Genomic DNA, 22099 nt, shown 5'->3' on the forward strand with positions numbered 1-22099 from the left:
ACGCACAATGACACACTGTGATGTAAAACCATGGTGGAAATTTTGTTCCCGTCTCAACATTTCTAGAACGGTATTATTACCAGCGTTTAATTTTTCCTTTTATAGTTGATTTTTGTACAATTGACTTTTCTATCGACTTCATTGACAATGTTCCGTATCTGCACTGCCAGCATTTCCTAGCACATGTGTAAATCCTTTCAAAAAAGAATAAAAGAGAAGAGTGACTTTGGAATTCGATTTTATTTATTTTAGATGATATAGTTCTAAGCTGCTGTCTCTGATTTCTTCCAGGGATTTAATTACGCTTATCATTCATTTCTGGTGTCGACTGGATGGATAGAAGGCCGCTGGCCACGGTGGTCTAGCGGTTCTAGGCGCGACTGCTACGGTCGCAGGTTCGAATCCTGCCTCGGGCATGGATGTGTGTGATGTCCTTAGGTTAGTTAGGTTTAAGTAGTTCTAAGTTCTAGGGCACTGATGACCAAAGATGTTAAGTCCCATAGTACTCAGAGCCATTTGAACCATTTGATAGAAGACCGATTAAAAACCTCTACCTACAACACAAAATTCGAGTCGGATTGGGAATGAGGTGACGGAAGAAAGCACAAATGGAAGCGGAGTGAGAGAAGGCTTCTGTCTCTCCCCAATGTTGTTTAATGTATATCTGGAGTGTATCATTCAGAAATGTTTGAAATAAAACGAGGAGTGCGAATTGGTGGTAGGAGTACAAACTGTGTTCGACTTGCAGATGAAAAGAATCAAATAAGACCTGTGAGGAATTCCGAATGAGAATTAATAAGAAAGAGACACAATTACGGTGACAAATACAAGAAAAGTAAGAACAACTATAAAGTTAGGACGAGAAGATGTAAAACAAGTTAGTGCTTTAAAATATCTGAGAAGCATTCTTACGCACGACATGAGATGTAAAAAGGAGGTGAAAACACATACAGTAATTGACAAGGAGGCATTTAATAAAAAGACGCGGCTTCTATGTATGTGGGGGCATCGACAGGGAGCTGAGGAAGAGTGGCGAAATGCTTCATAAGGAGCGTGGCACTATACGAAGTTGAGTAATGGACACTGAGCCTCCCGCTGTGGCAGAGCGGTTCTAGGCGCTTCAGCTGGAACCGTGCGACCGCTACGGTCGCAGGTTCGAATCCTGCCTCGGGCATGGATGTGTGTGCTGTCCTTAGGTTAGTTAGGTTTAAGTAGTTCTACGTTCTAGGGGACTGATGACCTCAGATGTTAAGTCCCATAGTGGTCAGAGCCATTTTTTGAACCATTAAGGAAAGAGGAATAAAGGAGAATAGAAGTATTTGAGATGTGAATTTGGAGGAGGTTGGAAGGGATAAAACGAGTAGACAAAGTGAGAAATGAAGAGGTGTTGAGAAGAGTGGGGGCAAGAAAGAGAAATTTTAAAGGTAATCAGGAAAACGAAACACAATTGGCTTGGACACTGGATAAGAATAGATTGTTTACAGATGGATGCTACGGAAGGATGGTGAACGGGAGGAGGAGGTGAAGGAGAAGAAGAAGAAGAAGAAGAAGAGGATGCAGAAGATATCACATGGTGAATAGCATAAGCATAGGAAACAATTATGAGAAAACAATGAGGGTAGCAAATGACAGAACCGCTTGGAGAGCTACATGTGTAGACCTGTCTGGAGGGGGGAGACAGATGACGGTGGTGGTGGTGGTGATTATCCAAGTAGTCTAGGTATCTTTTTACATTTAAGATAAATTTTCCAGATGGAGTAATTCAATCTCACCATTTCCCGTGATAAATCTATGTCAATACTTTGTCCTGGTGATTTTTTTCTGACCTTTAAATCGATCTTGTTGATTTCGGTTGATACTCGGAATTACTATAGTCTGTCAGTGATGTTTAAAGTGTATGGAATTTATTGCAATGTTTTTCGTAATTGTAACACGTATCACTATTTTTCAGACATCTGCAGTGCCTTCAGAAATAAAAATAACCGGAACGTGTATGACAGGCAGTATTAAGTAAAAAAACAGCAGATATGCAAAATGAAAAACGTGTTTTATGTATGTCGTTACTTAAACAGTTGACACACAGCGTGAGTCAAAAAGGACTTAACAACTTTAGAATGATATAGAAATTTTTTGAGATAACTTCCAGAATCGGTGGGCGGGTCATTTTGTAGCAAACAACCTCAAGTTTGATTCACGTAGTGCATCAGTACCCCGTTTCGCCACCAGGAGCGCCAGTGTAGTGGACAGTTAAACAGGCTGCTTTCAGTGGTGTAGAGAGTGCTCGCTATGTGTTTTGGTTTCATGAACTAATCGGCGTTAATTTCGCACGGAATACGCCAAAGAACCGCTACCAAACAATTACGCCCGCCTGAAAAATCGAATCTACACTGCTGTTGCCCAAGCTCCGTCTGATTTGCTCCAACGAGTGTGGGAAGAAATTGATTAGCGATGGGCTTGTCCCACCACAACGATAGTCACTACCGACCAAAATAGCACTTCACACTTTTATGTGAAACTTGACGTTGTTTGCAACGAAACGACAGATCTACCGATTCTATCAGCTATCTCAATAAATTTCTTTATCATTTCAATGTTGTAAAGCTCTTTTTGACTCAACTTGTACTCTCGGTAGCATACCGGTACAATCTGTATGTGTTACAGTACTGTGAGAAAATAATTAGTGAATCATAACAGTAACGTGCACGTGTATTTTTGTTTTTCTTTTTTTTTTTATTCTATGCGTCTGATGCCCAAACGTTAGTGTGAAACACATACTAACGAAAGACATTGTAATAAATACAGTTAAAACGTAGAATCACCTTTTTCTAACATGTGAGATAATAGTGCATTTTTGCTAGCAAAGGACGCGATGGGGCGTTGAAAAGTAATAGTTCGCCTCGCACGAGTTGCGTCTACGGAAAGGGCACTGACAAAAGAATTCCTATGCGTGATTAATGTAACGCGTAAAAATTAGCAACGAATGACTATTAATCAGACGCGACGCCGCTAGTGCCACAGGAAGAAAGAATGGCGGCGGGCAGGGTGGCAGGGAGAAAGGCGCCTTAACGAGGCAAACATCCGGGCCGGTGACAGCGGTCGAGCAGCGCAATTACTGCATTCCACTTTTCTTATTAGCGACGACTCATAAACTTTGGCGCGTCGCGCGGCGCGGAAAAACTGAGCCCCGGTGTACGGCAGGCATTACGGCGAGGCGACACCGCCGCGCCGCCTCTCCGCTCTCTGCCTCCTCTCTTCCTCCCGTGTTTCCTTACGGGCTTTCCCCTTTTTTCCCGTCGCCTCGCGGGAAAAGTTCAGAGAATGAGGTAGCGGGTGGCTCACCGTCGTGAAAGAGCCAACTTTGCGCAGGGTGCGGCGCGGCTGGTGGGGTGGGCGGGGGGACGGAGGACTAGAGAGGGGGGAGAAGGTGGAGGACGGCTAGAGAGGTGGACGGGCGGCGGCGTCGCCGCGGTGGCGCGCTAGGACGGACGCCGCGGTAGGAACTGAAAAACGGCCGCCGAGAAATGGAGGAAGAGCGGCTTCCGCAAAATGAAACCGTAGCGGCGACATTGGTTTGAGAAGTGTAAAGCCGGGCCGGCGGCAGCCCCAGCGCGCGCTAAGAAGCGAGGCAGAGGCGGGCTGAAAAGCAATACAGTCAGAATGGGGCTAACGAGCTAACAATACGCCCCTGCATCTCCCGCGAGGCTCGAATACTGACAAAGATAAATGGCGCGTCTTATCAGCAGACTCAATGCCCGCCTTCTCATAAAACACCAGCGTTCGCGAGGGAAATCGTTCCTTGCCAGCGTTGCTTGTTACGACGTTCGAGTTACGCTAGCGCGTAAATGACTCTTCGAAACATCTTTTGCGGTTCATACAGTTACTATTAACTGACAGGACAACAATTCAAACACACGAATCGACTACATACGCTGATTGCCAGGAAGTAAAAGTAGCGTACATATTTAAATTTTCCATCGTTCATGGCGCTGTGGGTAATGCAGTCGTATGATTAATTAGGGGAAGAAAAGGGATTGCCTCAGACTGCAATTAAGGCTCTTCATTTTATTACATCATGATCTATTTCGAAGTTTCTGGACTCCTCATCGGCTGTACTTGATTCATACACATCGAATGGTCATGCAGTGTGATCATCCTAGCCACTCATAAAATGTCACCGGCCAGTGGGGTATCAGTTTCAGAATGAATATGCTGCAACCATCTACTGAGGTTGCCACTTTATGAATCACACTGGGGGGCCTTGGTTTGGCAGTTCATTGTATGAACGACAACTGACGTCAGTGAAACAATCTGAACATATCCAGAGTGGCTCCACAAACTAAGAAAAGTCCCTCAGTATTCCAGATATGGGAACGAAAATGGTGTAGTTAGAAGCTCCTGATAAATTAACGATGATCGCGGGGTGGGGGGACTGGGGGGACGTACAGCAATAACGACGTTTCTTTCCTGTCAGCTGGCTATACTAACCATAAGCAGCAGTTTAACAGCAGTTTTTAAACATCGATAACTTATATGTAATAACATTCATATAATTAACACACTTTCAAATATTAAGTATTTTCAAATTTATGATTTATAAAATTCACTAAGAACAAATTTCAATACTAGGTTAAAAACGCAGAATTCCTTAAGTTTTTATAAAATTCCTGAAATTACGTGAGATTTGCCTAATTTTTCCGTGTATAATGTAATTCCCTGAGAATTCCAGGCTTTCCAGAAGAATCGCCATCCCGATACCGCACATCACTTCGATGTATATGTCGGGGAAAGTGGCCATATTTCGGATGGGTGCCTAATTCCGGGTAGATGAATATCTCCCTTTCTTGGTGCTGCACTTCTAGTTCGCTCCGACAACCAGTTGCGAAGGTCATTCTGATACGCCAATGTGAGTCTGGTGCCTGAGCAGTGAATGGTTCGTTTCTCCTCAGTTCTTTTTACATTGTGGTCAAGATAAACATTTTCTACAGAGTTCAGTTGGTACTTGTTCCTCAAGCCAGCGAAGACGCACTTTCAGAGTGTTTCATATGAGGCGCCAGTTTGAAGCAGGCTCTTTCTTACCTAATCGATAAAAGTGACGTCCACCGCTCACTTAAAGGTTGCATTGTGCCTAAATAGAAGTAAGGGATGGTCCCTAATATAGAATAGTAAAAGGATACACTATTTCGGGTACCCGAAATTCGGGACGAGTTGATACAAACCGATACTCTGAACTTCAATCTCTGCCACCTTTCCTGTATTTGAGAGACAAAGACGTTGGGCTACTGATGGATGGGCATATTGCAGAACCGCAACAACAGAAGTGGCTGCAAATGGGTTCAAAAGATGTGGGATCTGCCCTTGTGAACCCGTTCTTTTTTCACTTACGGATTTTCCTCCTTAGTAATCTGCAGCATATGCTGGTAAAACCTCTTAACTACAGCAGGGCCACTGGCGACTGTAGTTAAAAGGAAGAAACATCGGTTTCTACTTTTCGAAACAATTCACCTCCTCCTCTTCCACCATCAAACACCACGTAAAGCAGCAGTTTTGACGCAATCTCCTTTTAAAAAGGCTTTGGAGCAGACCCTAGCTAAAGGAAAAAAAGAAAGAAGGTACCAAGGCTACAGGAAAGACACCAACTTCAACAAAACTTACTCCAGAAGCTTCAGATGATTCATCTGTGAGACTACGAAAAGAAAGCTCTTCGTTAAGAAAGAATCAGGGAGTCACTACGCAGGAGAAGCATGGTAGGGAAGGCTCCGAGCGAAGCGTTGATGAACATACGTTGAAAGACTCGTCATCTGAATTTGAAGAGGAATGCATTTACTGCGACCAACTGATACTTCTAAAGAGACTTGGGTTAAGGTTCGTTTCCCTGGTGTTAAGAGTTTGTTGTTGGAAAATTTTTAAATGTGACATCTGTATCAGAAAGCTCCGAGACTGAACTTTTTTTTTTTTTGCTGTGGCTGAAACGTCAATTATGCAGCACTCTTTAATTCTGAAACAAACATTTGGTGCGGATAAAGGCTACGTTACTGATTAATTAAATTTTAGAGTTTATTTAAAACTTCAGAGAATTAGGAACCATATTTACCGGAGGTAAAAATTGCACGTTTTATTTCTTTGTTCCGTTATTACAGAATGAGAAAATATTTGAAAGATTTTTTGCAAGTATACTACTTAAATATTTCCTAGTAATTTTCCACGATTTAAAGACCGCTAATTTACTGGTAATCGTAAATTTAAAAACGCTTCCCAATAATAGGACACTTTCCCCGATATGTACATCTGATGATCAGACCAGAAGCGACGAAATCATGGTATAATGAAATAAAGGAGTATTTATTTGCAGTCTGAGGCTGTCTCTATTTTTCCTAATTTGTGGTAATTATATGATAGTCGAACTACACGTCTAACATTCTTTTATTCTCCTTCTTCTTCTTCTTCTTCTGCAGTCATTTAACAGAAATATAATGCAAAAATTTAATGAAATAACTAACTTGGAGTTTCTGGAAGGCGAATTTATTTCTCAAAAAATCTTTTCTTAGCTTGTAACTTCGGTTTTTCACCTTAAAGGGGTGAGTCATCAGAACCTTCATGATCAGGGAAGTTTATTTACCACTACGTGAACAGGATACGACATAGTATGTGCAGTGCTTCATTCAACCCACTGTTGCTTCAGATTAAAAAAGAAATTCTACCCCCAAATCAATTACGTGATGTACGGTTCGGGCTGTAGGGACACCATAAAGCTATAAGTACGGGTGTCCCTACAGCATGAAGTTTCTGATGACTCACTCCTTTAAGGTGAAAAACCCACGTTACAAGCTAAGAAAAGACTTTTTGAGAAATAAATTCGCCTTCCAAAAACTCCAAGTTAGTTATTTCATTAATTTTTTGCATTATATTGCTGTTAAGTGACTGCAGAAGAAGAAGAAGAATAAAAAAAAGAAGGAGAATAAAAGAATGTTAGACGTGTAGAGCGACTATCATATAATTACCACAAAAAGAGAACCGAGTGACGCATACTCTGTCATTTCCCTACAACAATTACAAACATTTCACAGAATTGGCAAAATTGGAAACATCACAAAAGATGCTCTCTGAACACAGACAACGATGAAGTGGCATTTTAGAATAAAAAAAAGTCAAAAGGAAAAGAACCAAAAGTTAACATTGTGGGGAGAGACCTGCTCATATTCAAGGAATGAGTTTGGGCGATGTCTTTACCACTCTGATGTCTCTTGCGGTAATTTCTGCAATTTGAACAATATTGGCATGTGATATTTTAGTGGCCCATTATTTTCAGCTAAATACGCTAACGAATCATTTACTGAAATTGTAGACGAAGAATTTTTGAAACAAATCTAGGAAATACAATATGGAAATTTCGAAAGCCGTCGATCGATTGACCATGCTCAGGATTGTACTGACATTTCCAAAAGTAATATCTTCCACAGCACTCTTGGAAAACGTAAAGAATTGTCTCCAGCTTCTTCGTGATGTAATAATGCAAACCAGCAAAAGTGAATTTACGAACAACAGCAGACAACAGTGCAACATTTGTAAATCGGACTAGTTTCAAAATGTAGAAAGATCACGTCTATTTTAAATTAGAAATGGAGCAAGCAATAACGTGAAAGGAGTACATTAAATACAGGTATCTGAAATTTTTGGAATTTATAACATGTCATATTTTACATTATTGCTGATTTTAATGTTTTGTGAAAAACAATATTCATGAAAATATGATAAAGAATCGAGCTATTCAAATTGATACATTAGATATCAAATTTACCTTGATATAGGAAGAGACGTAGCTATTTGGATTTCTGTAGCATTTGAAATAGTGAAAGGGTGAGTCTTGCACGTTCATCGCGATAATTTATGTGCTAAAATAAGTAAATAAGAAGTCTCACATTTACAGTTCCTCTCAGATGTGTGACTGACTGAAGAATTCTTCTAAAACAGAACACAGCACGTCATTTTTAACACAGAAAAATTTTCACACATAAAAATAACTTCTGTCGTTCCCCAAAAGAATGTTAAAGATCCATTACTTCTCACAAAATGTATAAGTGACCTACTGGATAACGTCGGACGTCGTCCGTGGGTGATGCTGGTGTATAGAGAAGTCGGTATATTAAAAAATTGTAGCGAAATGTAAGGAGACCTGTAGTGAAAAAAACGCTTGGTGCAGGGATTGAGAGCTGACTTCCATCATAAAGAAACGCATTGTACTGCGCATAAACAGACAGAACGACCCAGTATTATACAATGAGACGATTGTAAAAGAGACATTGGAAGCATTCACATCCATTTAATATCTGGGAATACGCATACGGAGCGATTTAAGTGCACCGACAACATAAAACTAAAACTACTCACAGGTACGGCAGACGGAGACTGATTGGAAGACTCATCAGGAAATGTAGTCATAGTTCATGCAGTAAGCACGAAAGCATCACGGAGACGCAGGAGAGGGTTTCTGTATTAGTTTAGTGTTAAAATTCCCGCAGCGTACATTCATAGAAGAGTCGACCAATACATTGGTTCCTTGCATATGTATCTCGCGAAAACATCACTACGGTAAAATAAGAGAGAGTCGAGCTCCCGTGAAGTCTTACCAACAATCGCTCATACTGCGAACCGTGCGCGGATGGAACAGGAAAGGGGAAAGCGACAGCGTAACGCAAAGTGCCCTCCGCCACACACCAAGGTGACTTGTGGAGTAAAGATGTACATGTAGACACTCAATCAAATTTTAACTACATCTGACAGTTTACACTACGCTTTCTCAGCTAGTGGTTAATTGTTGGCTTCTTACTATACAGCAGTAAGTGTTTTTGCACTGCTTCAACGAATTTCCTATTTATATTACATTTTCCTTCTTCATTCCCCAAACATTACTTTCACTCGCGACTGTGGTCGCTTTTAGATGGCCGCAACGATCTCGCGGTACCGGTTATTAAATACCTTAGTTTCACTGGCGCTATTTGTAGCGCTCCGATAAACTGTTCCGCACTATTTTCACACGTAACCTACTCCAAGTGATTTTTATCTCGAGCCAGTAGGTACGCAACTCTAACAGTTTCATGTAACAAGCCCTTAAGGCGCGATTTAAATCAGTAAGTTCCTTAAACCAGGCTGAGCACGCTGGTCTAGGGCGGCAATAAGCGCCTTCGGCTGGCGTCGGAAGGTGCACGCGCAAGACGACGCTTCCGGCTATCGCCAGCGGAGGCGGGCAGAGCCGGTGGCGCAAACGGCCGGGACGTGGCGCCCTAAGTTAATTCCTACCGGAGGGCAAACGGAGGCGCAAGGAGCCAGAAGTCGTTTGTAAAACTGTCCACGACACTAAACTTTTTTCCACTCACAAAAGAGAGAACTTTTTTTGAACTCGCTCGCGGGCGCTCGTATATTTCCCCAAAGTGCTCCGGCCGGCCGGCAGGCAGGCAGGCCGCTGGGTCTGCAGAGTCCCGCCCCGCCCCGCCAAGCGCGAAGAATCTCGCGGTCTCTCTCTCTCTCTCTCTCTCTCTCTCTCTCTCTCTCCCTCTCTCCTCGCGCGTAATGGCCTCTCTGCGACGCGCCGTTCCTATCCTCCTCTTTCCTTTCCATTCCATTCCTTTCTTTTTATTTTGCACCGCACGCCGCTAATAATTCAATTCCGAGCCGTGATTTGCGGGATAAACTCCGCAAGAAACGGACACGTAAAAGTCTCTGGAATTATGACACTGCTCTCCAACATTCTACTATAGCTGGCGCTGTCTTTGAATATCCCTAGGTTAGTACCGGTGACTGCGAAACTGGCTTCTTAAGAAAAAAAATAACAACACTAACAAATCTATGGTCTACGTGCAAGGAGCCAAAGACAAGAGTCATTTTTTTTCGCAGTACGAGACTGTGATATTAAATGAGCAGATATTCGTAATTTAGCTACCCAGTTTCTTGGAATTTCATAAATCATAATACACAGGATCACTACAAGAGAGATCGGTGAACACGACAACTTGTCCAGTTCTAGTCCAGTTCTGGTTCGGAAGTTGCAAGTAAAATGTCTTCCAAATTGAGATTTGCGCTGTAATTAGCTACCTTCGATAATATATCGAAGATAAGCTCGTGGAATGATACAACTCGCGTAGAGTTAATTGTCTGTCTTCGATATCACATTTTACATTGGTGAATCAGATTTAAAGTTGCTGTTCGAAACCATACAGACGTAGGAGCAGCTGCTCGCACATATACAAGTGATCCTGCTGGAGAAAGTACGACGATGGAAGATGCCGTAATCAGAATATGAGCATCCCTAAAAATTTTAGTACAAGAATTGAACGTGAGGGGGGCAGCTGTTACAAGTAGAGGCTGTGGGTCGGTCCACAAATATTCCCTAGTTCTTTAACTGTAAAGCCAATGTCCGAGAACGGCAGGCATCTAACTTTCTGACCCGTCCGACACATATTAATTAATCTGTTACGGGTATCCAACTCTGTAACGACTTAACAAAACATAATGTTTCTTCTTCTGTAAGGTGTCGTAGGTCACAATATCCGTAATAGACGTCCTTTTGCAATAGAATGTTTTGACAAAAGATCCACAGACTCCCAAGATCTGAGATGACGTAGAAGTCGATATCTCTCTGCAATCGCCCGGCGGATTAGCGTAGAGGTCAGGTGTGCCGGCCAGCCTGTGGATGGTTTTTAAGGTGGTTTTCCATCTACCTCGGCGACTGCGGGCTGGTTCCCCTGATTCCGCCTCAGTTACACTATGTCGACGATTGCTGCGCAAACTGTCTCCACGTACCCGTACGACATAATTTACCAAGTAAACATTTGGGGTTACACACTCGTCTGGTATGAGGCGTTCACTGGGAGCCGAACCACACAATAACCCTGGGTTCAGTGTGAGGCGGTAGTGGGGTGGATGGACTGCTGTGGCTTGTTGTGTGGTTGTGAACCACTGAGGGCTACAGCGGGACGAAGCCTCTCCGTCGTTTCTAGGTCCCTGGTTCAATACAGAATACACAAACAAGCTGTATTACTAATATTTCTCATCTTAACTTTGTTTTGTATGTTCTCACGGCCTTACACCGGTGAGCGCCTAAAGAAGTTGGGTGTTATTAATACAGTGATGATACTGATTTGCCATCATTGCTGCTGCCTTAAATGCATCCTAGATGACCAATAAAATAACCTGCGTTTACTCAACATTCATTTTACGAACTCTGGTCCTTTCTAAAGAAGTACTGCTATCCTACGCAAACACTGGCGTTGAAATACTTATATTTCTTTCCACTTTCATGCGTCACTCTATTATTAACGAACCAGGGATCATCGATTGTGCCGATTTTACCGTCGCTCCCGCCGTTAAGATAATTTCGCTCTCTGTTCTTTCTAATCGTATAAGACAAATACCATTTAATTATTCATCAAATACGGACTCTCGCTCGCGTGTGCGCGCCTGCACACACACCTTTTCAGCATAGCATTAGGGAACAACTAGTGTTATACTGATACGACCGACTATTTCAAATCCTTTCCGATGAGCAATTGGCAACATACGTTGCTGTGTTTACGGAAAAATTCCTTCGTAAAAATTATAAGTCTTCGGCATTGTGGCCACAATATCTACCGTTTCTTATTCCTAGAAAATGGAACTGATAATTTCGCAAACTTTGGCATTTCTTTTGTAAACAAGCACGTAACCTGGAATTGTAAAAACCCATAAGAAGATAGAAAAATTCAATATGAAAGCACAGGTCTTAAAATTTCATTTATTTTTACATTTTTCAGTGCACATTACAGAGAGAATTAGGTAATCTACCTGATAAACTCTGACTGAAAATGGCGGATTTCAACTGACTTTGGACAACACAAATTTAAATGTAGTCTTCTACATCTACATAACTACCTTGCAATTCACATTTGAGAGCCTGGCAGTAAGTTCATCGAACCGCTTTCAGACTATTTCTCTACAGTTCCACTCTCGAATTGCATGGGCAAAAACTAAAAGTGTAATCTTTGCATGCGAGTCTCGATTTCCCTCATTTTATTACAATGGTCATTTTTCCCAGTCTAGGTAAGAATCAGCAAAATATTTTCGCATTTGGAGCATAAGGTAATTGATATTACGTGAAAGGATCTCGCCGCAACGAAAATCGGCTTTGTTCTAGCGACTGCCACTCCAACCCGTGTATCACATCCGTGACGCACGCACTCCACTTTTTCGCGATAATACAAAACGAGTTGCTTTTCTTTACACTTTTTTGATTTCCTCCGTAGGCTATATCTGGTAAGGATCTGACTCCGCGCAGCAATACTCCAGAAGAACACGGACAAGGGTAATGTAGGCACATTTTTAGTGGATTTGTTGGATCTTCTAAGTGTTCTGCCAATATAATGCAGTCTTTGGTTTGCCTTCCCCGAAACATTTCAAGCTGTTCGTAACTATAATCTCTAGTTGTTTACATGAATCAACAACTTTTAAATTCGTGTGATTTATCGTGCCACCGAAATTAAACAGATTCCTTTTAACGGTCATATGAAGAACCTCAAACTTTCTACTGTTTTTGTGTCAAGCGGCACTTTCCGCACCAAACAGATATCTCATCTAAATTATTGTGCAACTGGTTTTGATATTCTGATGACTTTACTAGAAGACAAATGATTGCAACATTTGCAATAAATCTAAGAGAGCTGCTCAAAAGGTACCGTAAATCGTTTATATAGATTAGGAAATGCAGAGGACCTGTGATACTTCGTTCGAGGACGCGAGATATCACTTCCGTTTATGTCGATGACTTCCCGCCAATTACTGCAAACTATGACCTTTCCGACGGGAAATCTCCCATTGATTCGTGTGAATAATCTGAATCCAGGCTATGTGTCAGCTGATCGTTTTCTTCGAGGTAATACTTAATGTTTCGACGCAGTACATGTTTCTGAATACCACTGCAAATCGGCGTCCGTGATATTGGTCTATAATTCACCGCATTGCTACTATTTTCTTTTGTGTGTATTGGTAGGACCTGTGCAACTTTCCAGTCTTTTCGGCGATCGAGGAGCTGTATATAAATATGGAGCTATTACTTGAGCAGGTTGGACGAATGCAATAGTGTCGTGATTTGGGCGTATTTAAGCAAATATGGACGTTCAGCTTGTTCCCCGTTGTCACCAAGAATTAACGAGATAACTGGAGGTTATTATGTTTTGTAATATAATTTTAATTTATCTTTACAGTTACTAGAAACAGATGTGACCTAAATAAGAGGTACAAAGTTTGAATTTACTGTCTTCGAATATTCTACATTTTTACTAAAAGAATGTTCAAATGTGTGTGAAATCTTATGGGACTTAACTGCTAAGGTCATCAGTCCATAAGCTTACACACTTCTTAACCTAAATTATCCCAAGGACAAACACACGCACCCATGCCCGACGGAGGACTCGAACCTCCGCCGGGACCAATCGCAGTCCAGGACTGCAGTGCCCTAAACCGCTCGGCTAATCCCGCGCGGCTACATTTTTATAAACCTGTACAGTATATCCGATATATTCTATATTAGCTTTTACCCGTGGCTGCACTCACATATCAGTAGTTTTGTTATGGTGAGTAAGTAAGCTATTACACATGCAATAACGTCAGCTGCCCTCATGTGTCTGCCTATTCGGATAAGTGTCGTCCTGTCGAAGTAATTACGCATTATGCAACATGCACATTATGTAAAAAATGTAATGGCATTTTAACAAGATTTTTGTTCACAGATGTACGGAAAGATGTTCCATTCTCTTACTTTATCTTCTTAGACGTCGACAGTTCTTTTATTTTACTTATTTATTTTACTTCCTCAGGATCCAAGTTGACTCCATAACACATTTCATCGAAATCGGTTCAGCGTTTTAGTCGTGTAAACGTAACAGACAAACACTTTCGCATTTATAACATTAGTATGGATTCTTAAGTTGTTTATATTCTTGCTGATACGATATGATTTCTAAAACTTAGGTGATTGTTTTACAAAAAAAGAAAGCAACGACTGTAGAAACGTAAATTGCAAGCGGGGACTCCAGAGGTGTTTAGGAACAAAGGCATCGTTTAGCACTTCGTGAATATCAGTAACTACGTCCAAATAGGCGAGCTGGATGATGTGGGTCAGTAGACAGAATGAGCATCTGCAAACAGTCACACTCCAGATCGCTTGAGAGGCAACAGCTTATTAGCAGCCATAAAAGTTTAGCTACTGATAAATTAGATTTAAGAATAGCCTAAAGTATTTACTGACGGACAACTTCTACCTTGCCGATCAACGGCACAGCTTCACATGAAGTAATCTTCCTCCCACTCCAATCGGGTATACAAATAGCTATGATCATGTGAACTTGATCAAATCAAAAACTTCAAGCAATCAGTTCGGAAATAATAAATGATTATCGGAGAAAGTGTACAAGAAATTATTTGTACAAATTGTTACACCCCTCCACCTTATAAAAATTTTGAGTGATCGCTATAAAGTAGTCCGAATCTCGGACAGCGAAGATAACGAGAAGTACTACGAAATTTTGAGCAGCCCACAGTAAATCAACGAAGTATTTTCTAAATTAGGTTACCAGTCCAATTGGACAAACTCCGTTCATTAACCAGTCAGTTACTAGAAAAGTAATTATAAGGGGCGATCAAAAAGTGTCCGTTCGAAGGCCGTAAAGTCCAGAATCGGTGTACCAATCAGGCAAAATTGCCGTGAGCATCCCACCGACGCACCATGTTGAAAATACCCGTTTGGTAAAGCAGCCTTGAGAGGTGGCCATTGCCTTCGGCAATGGCAACTCTCACTTATATTTCTAATAATGTAACAATATTTAATGCAATTAATCGTCGCGTTCTTATGAGAACACGAGTTTGATCTTAATAATATCATTTTTTGATCGCAATAATACCATTTAATTTATTTGGCACAGACTTACTGTCGGTGTCTGCAAACCAACACCAAGTTACAACAGAATGACCAGAGGAATCGAACTGTTTTTATTCATTGAATAAGTTAAGAATGACCATTGACTCCTATATTTCCTTATCCTATTGAGTCCACAGCAGGAGGGGGAAAGAATTGAATGTATGAAAATAATTCCAAAAAGAATGTTTGGGGAGAGAATAAAGCTTGAACGACATTTACCGATTGTGGGCGTACGATAAGGAACAACTAGTCGATAGGCAGCGATTATGGAAGCTCGAAAACTTCAGCCTTTGGCTGTAGGGAGGTGTAGGAAGGTTGGATAGTCTGCAAAACTTACGTTTCAGTCTTTGGGAGGCAAAGCGCGGGATCTTTCCCAATGTGTAGAAGGGAGGTTTGACCGGCAACTTTAAACCGGGGAAATTCTGAGCTGATGATTGGTTGGGAGCCGTCCCCACCATGAGCGGTCAGACGAGCAGAACAATAGCATGGGTACGAGTAGTGGAACTGCTGCTGAAGACTTAGACGAGAGAGGACGCTTTTCTGAGATGGGTCGAGCGATGCTCGATTTGAGAGTGGGAAATGTGCTATATTTATGATTAATGGCCTCACAATAGGTGAACAACCCTCTTTTTGCAGCTAGACATAAAGTAATATTAATATTTAGAGGGAACGTAATTTATTTAGGTAGGTAATGTGCAATAAGTAGGTGATGTAGAAATGTTGCTTTTGGGGTTTTATAACAATTTAGCGGTGAATAATTTAATCTTAATTTGTTGAGCAAGCAAGTTGATTAGGAAAAATGAAATATTTAAATGCGTGTGGCAATTTACTTAGTTTTACACCTGCCACTCACCACGTGGGGCTGATTAAGAATCTTATAGCTAGTGGAGGCACGAGTGTTAGGGACCTATAACATGTAAGTAGGAAGTACGCTATTAGATGAAATATGCGTGTGGAAATAAGTACTGTTATAATTTTTCAATTTTCTTACATATCTGCAATCTTGAAAGATTTAGTAACGTGGATCCTTTGTTAAGGACACGTGGTATCTCGTGTGAAAGCGTGTGTTGAGTTTTAGCAAACCAAGTGAAGATAATGCTTGCTTATTCATGTTTATTGGAATGTAGAGTCACGTGGGGAAATTTTCTGAATAATTAATATTGCAGAGTGGGGAAAGAAATTAGTTAACTGATAACGTAGCCATGAACTTTGGCTACAACAAAGTAAGTAGTTCAACTTTTGTATGTGTAATTCTCGAAGTGTTTTCATATTTCAATGGATGAATTTGTGTCGGGAGTAGGCAGCAGTGCAATAGTGGCTATTAAAATGAATGATCAAACTGGAGCGGAATTTATATGTGATAATTTTGGTTTTGGGTGGGATAATTTTGAGCAGAGACAGTTACTGAATGGTGAATATCGGAACTGCTAACGGCTCGTCCCTTACGTTTCTTCTGTGCATATGTTAGTGCAGTAATTGTGTGTGCATGTTGATTAATGGATACAGTTATGGAATATCCTTTTCTTCCGATCCAAAAGTGGGCATTTTTGGTAATAAGAGGTACCATTCTGTAGGAGACCATACTTTTAGTAAAAAAGTCAGATGCGTTAACGATAAATAACGATACAAAGTCAGATGCGTTAAATCTTACACTGTTAATAAAAAAAGTCAGATGCGTTTAATTAACATTGTGGTATCTGACGCAAATTTCATGCTGTGTAATGATCAGATGCGTTAAAATTTGTTTAAAGAAGTGATTTTTTTGTTCTTATAATTATCTGAAATGTTTAATGAATAAACCACTTGTATATAAAATTCAAATTTGAGTCGGAACATGCTTTCTATAAGAGTAAACAAACCTTTCATTATTTTATTTTATTATCTGTTGAAAAAAGAAATTTTATTTAACGATTTTGCTATATGTTTGAATGTCAATCATTGGGCCAAGCATAATTGACATAGGTTTCAAGTTAGGGCATTTATGCAAAGGCCCCGCAAATAAATCCGTTGCGCTTAGTGTTAAACTGAAGTAGTGGAGGGAACCTTTCAACCTGTCCTGCTGAGAGAAGTAGTCCGTAACTGCCTGCGGCACATCCCCATCCGAGAGGATTAGTGTATTCTCCAAGATCTTTTCTAAGAGACCGATACAGGTGACAATCGCATAGACAGAGAGAGATGAAGATTATTGGGAAAGTGAAGGTGCTTGAGTGTCTCCCATTTCAGTAGGTGTTACTTTTGCGTCACGGGATTTGCGGTATAGGGACGTGCGTTATCATGAATCAGCACGGAACTTGGCGCACCATTCCACGTCAGTGGCTTTCGACAAATATGCTGCCCCATACATATTCTTCATTCTCCGATGGATGTCTTCCGGGCGTTTGACCTTCAGCAGCCAAGAAAATAACAACACGTTGGTCTTGATTGGGCGCATTTCGTAATTACGTCGCCATAGTTCACGTTTCGGCATTTACAGCATGCGCGTTGGAAAGATACGGATGATACAGTAATCCCCTGTCTACATGTCGGTGCAAATATGAGAGGCGCGCTACGTTGCATATACGCTACAGCAATGCCCTCAAGCGTCGAAATCAACAGAAAACATTAGCAAAGACATATGTTAGCTATGATTTTTAAATTACTGAAGAAAATTAAATCCAATCATTTGGAAAAGAGATGCAAATACTACTTATAGTTAAAGAAATAATTAAATGGTAAGCTTTCTCTAATATAGTCAGAACTGCGTTACGTCCCAGTAACGTTTGTCTATAGAGGTACACATTGGGCGTGTACTGTGTAATAAACTGGGGACCTAGAAACGACGCAGAGGCTTCGTCCCGCCGTAGCCTCAGCCCTCAGTGGACGTGGACACCCCCCCCCCCCCCCCCCTCGTGGCTCGGGAACGACCCATTCCAGACAGGAGTGTACCTCAAACGTTTGTGTGGTAGTGTAATTATGGTGTACGCGTACATGGAGACAGTGTTTGCGCAGCAATCGCCCACATAGTGTAACTGAGGCAGAATAAAGGGAACCAGTCTGCATTTGCCGAGGTAGGTGGAAAATCGCCTTAAAAACCATCCACAGGCTGGCCAGCAAACCGGACCTCGACACTAATCCGCCGGGCGGATTCGTGCCGGGGACCCGCCTTTCCGCTCAGGAAGCAGCGCGTTAGACCGCGTGGCTAGCCTGGCGGGCTTACAGGTACACATTAGTTAACTTTGGAAACAAAAATTACAAAATTTATTTATTTTAAATAATTTGAAAGTCATTGTGTGAAATAAACGCAGTTCCAACACCTAAATACAAATCACCAAACAAGTAACAGAGAACACTTTCACGAATAGTCATGATATGGAGGAAAAAAAAATAAGTAGTTTTGGTTTGCCAGTCTTAATGTATACAAGTCATTTTACTGATAGGATAATATCGCTTTTATTCAAATTACATTGGTTCTCAATGACTGATAGTCATATTTAAAAAAGTAACTGAATGATTGGCCTTACTTCTGAACAATTTAGATCATTTTCAACAAAACAAAACAGGCATTTATTTTGAAACACATTGTTTCTTTGACAGATTAACAATACTCGGTTCTATTAAAATAGGAAAGGGCAGGATCTAATTCAGGTAACAATTATTAAGGTTAATGACAAGATTGGTGGAGGTAGGAATTTACGTAGTTTTCTTAATTAAATTCACGAGGTATGTCTTAACATGCTGCTAAGCTAATCTGATGTGTACAATCAGAGAGGATGTCGATGCCGGTGAGACGACGGTGTCGATGCTTGCGACAATGCTCTATTAGCTCCAGTCAATACATGCATTCTCTGGTTTAACTGTAACCGATTTCTTTGTTTTATTCGGAGCTTATATCACCTGCCCCCTGTGTCTCGTAAAATACGACTTAGCTTCGGATGGACCAACTTCTCTTCTTGCACAAGATACACACATCTATACGTCCCGGCGGGTACCAGAGTGCCAAATGCGGCCACTCTAGCGTAACATAGCAAGTGTTGCTACCGTCACCCTTTACTCTGTGAAAAGAATAAAAACACTTAACTTTACTTAACATTTCCCTACTATTGACAGTAACAGAGTATAATAGTAATTTTCATAAATTTACAGTGATTGTTAAAAATCGTTCTACAAAATGCACATCTAATTTCGCTCACAAGTGAAGTTTCGAAGTTATGGTAGTACAAAATTACATGATCTTCAAGGAAAATGTCGAAAACATATCTCAACTGTGTTACAGTATTACAAGTTGTGATGCTCCCTCCTGTTTTGGAATATATTTTATATTCCAAATTTGACGTTTGCTAGAACTCGGCAGATAGCAGAAGTAATTCGTTTCCTTAAACAGCACTGCAAGTAGGAAGCTAGTTCCCGCGAAGGTAGAGATGAATGGACTATACGGCACGGTAGTTAATTAATGTGGGGAGAAGTACGCGATCCTTGAGAGCGAATCTTACTAGACAGTCAATGCCTAAAGAGACCGCAAGTATTCTGGTGTGCGACTCGGTATTAAATATACGTTATTAAAATCCACTTTTGACCTAGCCAATATTAGGAGCAGCCTACGGGTCGTCAGGGCTTTAATACGATAATATCGTTATGTAGTAAACCAGTTACTTCAGTATAAAAATTAATATGGTTGAATTACTTAAGATGTACGAAGAGCTAAGAAGTTTCACGATATGAACAAGTAATTTCGGCCGCGCGCCAATCTTGGCGGTCGGCCATAAGATGCACTCAGAGCCTGTTCTTATGTGATGGACGACTTTACCATGCTTCCGAAATTCATTAATTTTTTGAGTTGAATCATTTCAGACTATTAAGTTGTTAATATTTTACAGTGTTTCCTAATAAACGAATCGGAGTGGCATCTGGGGATTTATTTCAAGTAAATCAGCTATTCGCATGCCCACAAATAATCACAGGTAGCCTGCTTGCATCTTCTTAAGAATCTAGTGTGCTACAAGTGACATCTACGAGAGATTCACAGAAACACGTTGGAAGAAATCCTACCCGCTGATTCATTACGATCATCCACGAAAAGTTTAGTTTAAGTAGTGCATTCTCGGCTGGGAAAGCATGATCAGTTACACTGTACATAACCTATTTCCTATGAAGTAGCAGCTGAACTGAGAAACTTTTATATCGGTTTAATACAGCAAGAGGATTTCGCAAAGTAGTGCGGTCTTGCAGATTGATGACTGATTTTGCTTTTAACAGTGCTTGGCTGTAACTTCCTTGGAATTATCTTAAGAACTTTGTTATTTATACACTGAAATGTCTATGATAAACCTTTCCAATAACATGAACGTGGAAATATTTTACATATATAACAACTTTATCCCTGAAGACTGCCTCAATTAGAGTTTGTTCAAAAATTCAAATGGATCTAACCCCTATGGAACTTAACATCTGAGGTCATCAGTCCCCTATACTTAGAACTGCTTAAACCTAACTAACCTAAGGAAACCACACACATCCATGCCCGCGCAGGATTCGAACCTGCGATCGTAGCAGCAGCGCGGTTCCCGATTGAAACGCCTAGAACCGTTCGGCCACAGCGGCCGGCGATTAGAATCTGTGGAAGGGATATAATCATATCAGTTCTTTTGAAAATACGCATTATGCGAGTATACAGGATGGTCAGAAACAGTCATAAAAGTTTGTTAGGGTGTGGTAGGATAGGTTGCGGTTTGAAATAACTGTTAGGGAAAAATTCGATATGTTGCGCCGATCCCGTGTTAATTAGCATCGAAGTTAGGCAATCAGGTCGTTGCGCGAGCAAATTCTTACGGCCCAACAGAGACGGTGTCATCGAACTTTTTCTTCTTTTGGTTCCCTAGAATCGAACAAGAGAGCAATACAAAAATTGGCCCGAACCGAAGGCAGAGCAGTCTCGTGCGCTATCATCTACGTCATGAAAACAACTGATGCTAATTGAAGTCTGGGGCGCCGCTTGAATCTGCAAACCTGACGGGCTGATTGGCTAACTTCAGGTCTAATTAACTCGTAAACCGTGCAACGTACCGAATGTTTTCCTTAGTAATTTTTTTCAGCACAACCTACTGTGAAACACCCTTAAAAGCTTTTCAGACTATTTCTGACCACGCTGTACATTTTTTTTTTTTTTTTTTTTTTTTAGATATTCCACGTCCTTGAGATTCTATTCACAAGGGAAAATACGATACACAAGCAGTTAGAATACGACAAGACTCTATTCCGGGACCACCGCTGTAGTAGCGCAAATCCCCGCTGGGCGCTGAAAGCCACTTGGAGCGCACAGCAGTGGGAAAATTTTCGACATAATGTGACATCTCTCTTAGCGGTATTTCATTTTTGAAAGAGAGAGAGGTATAAGAGCAAGAGGAATAAAGCCACGTTAACCTGAACGTACATGACATCGTTGCCCCGAGGAGCAGCCATTCCAGCGAGTGTAAACAGCGCACTCAGGGCCGGTAAGATGGCTCGAGGAGGGCTGTTTAAGCAGCGGAGTCGCCCTCACGGGGCCAGCGATTGCCGACAGCGGCGCCTGCAGCGCGACGGTCCCCGGGTGGGGACGTTTATGCGTCCCACAGCGACCGTGCTCCTCAGCGGGTCACTATTTCACGCCGTTGCAGCGCCGCGCCGCCCACCGTTCCTGAACAGATAAGCTGCCTCGGCCTGGAAGGGAACGGGACACTCACCGGTTAGTGCTCTTATCTCCAGCACTTTCTCATGCACCTGCGCTGCGGGCAGCCCTAGGCTCGCGCAAGAGCTAGCGCAATCAGGACTCTCGCAGTCTATCATTCGCACACTCTGAATTTCTCGAAACACTTTTTCTCATATTTTCAATGTTTGATACGGGCAGTTATATCTTAAGGATCATCTGTCTCTAGCATATCAAGCGTGTCGCAGACTTACAAAGATTCACTGCCCTAGGCAGAAATGTCAGACTGAGTTTTCTGAACAGTGTCATAAAACCTTATTCGCATCAACAATTTAATCTGAGCAAAAAAAGCGGTATAGATCTCTTCGTCAATTATCAAGTACTTCCGTCTTCTTCACGGATGTAACCGTTCATAGGATACAATTGCAGTGACTGAATTCCACTGCAGACATTGAGGCGACAGACGCTAGTCTCCCTTTCTTTTCTCTGATGCAGAGGAC

The sequence above is a fragment of the Schistocerca piceifrons genome, chromosome 5, assembly GCF_021461385.2.
Source record: "Schistocerca piceifrons isolate TAMUIC-IGC-003096 chromosome 5, iqSchPice1.1, whole genome shotgun sequence".
Lineage (NCBI taxonomy): Eukaryota > Metazoa > Arthropoda > Insecta > Orthoptera > Acrididae > Schistocerca > Schistocerca piceifrons.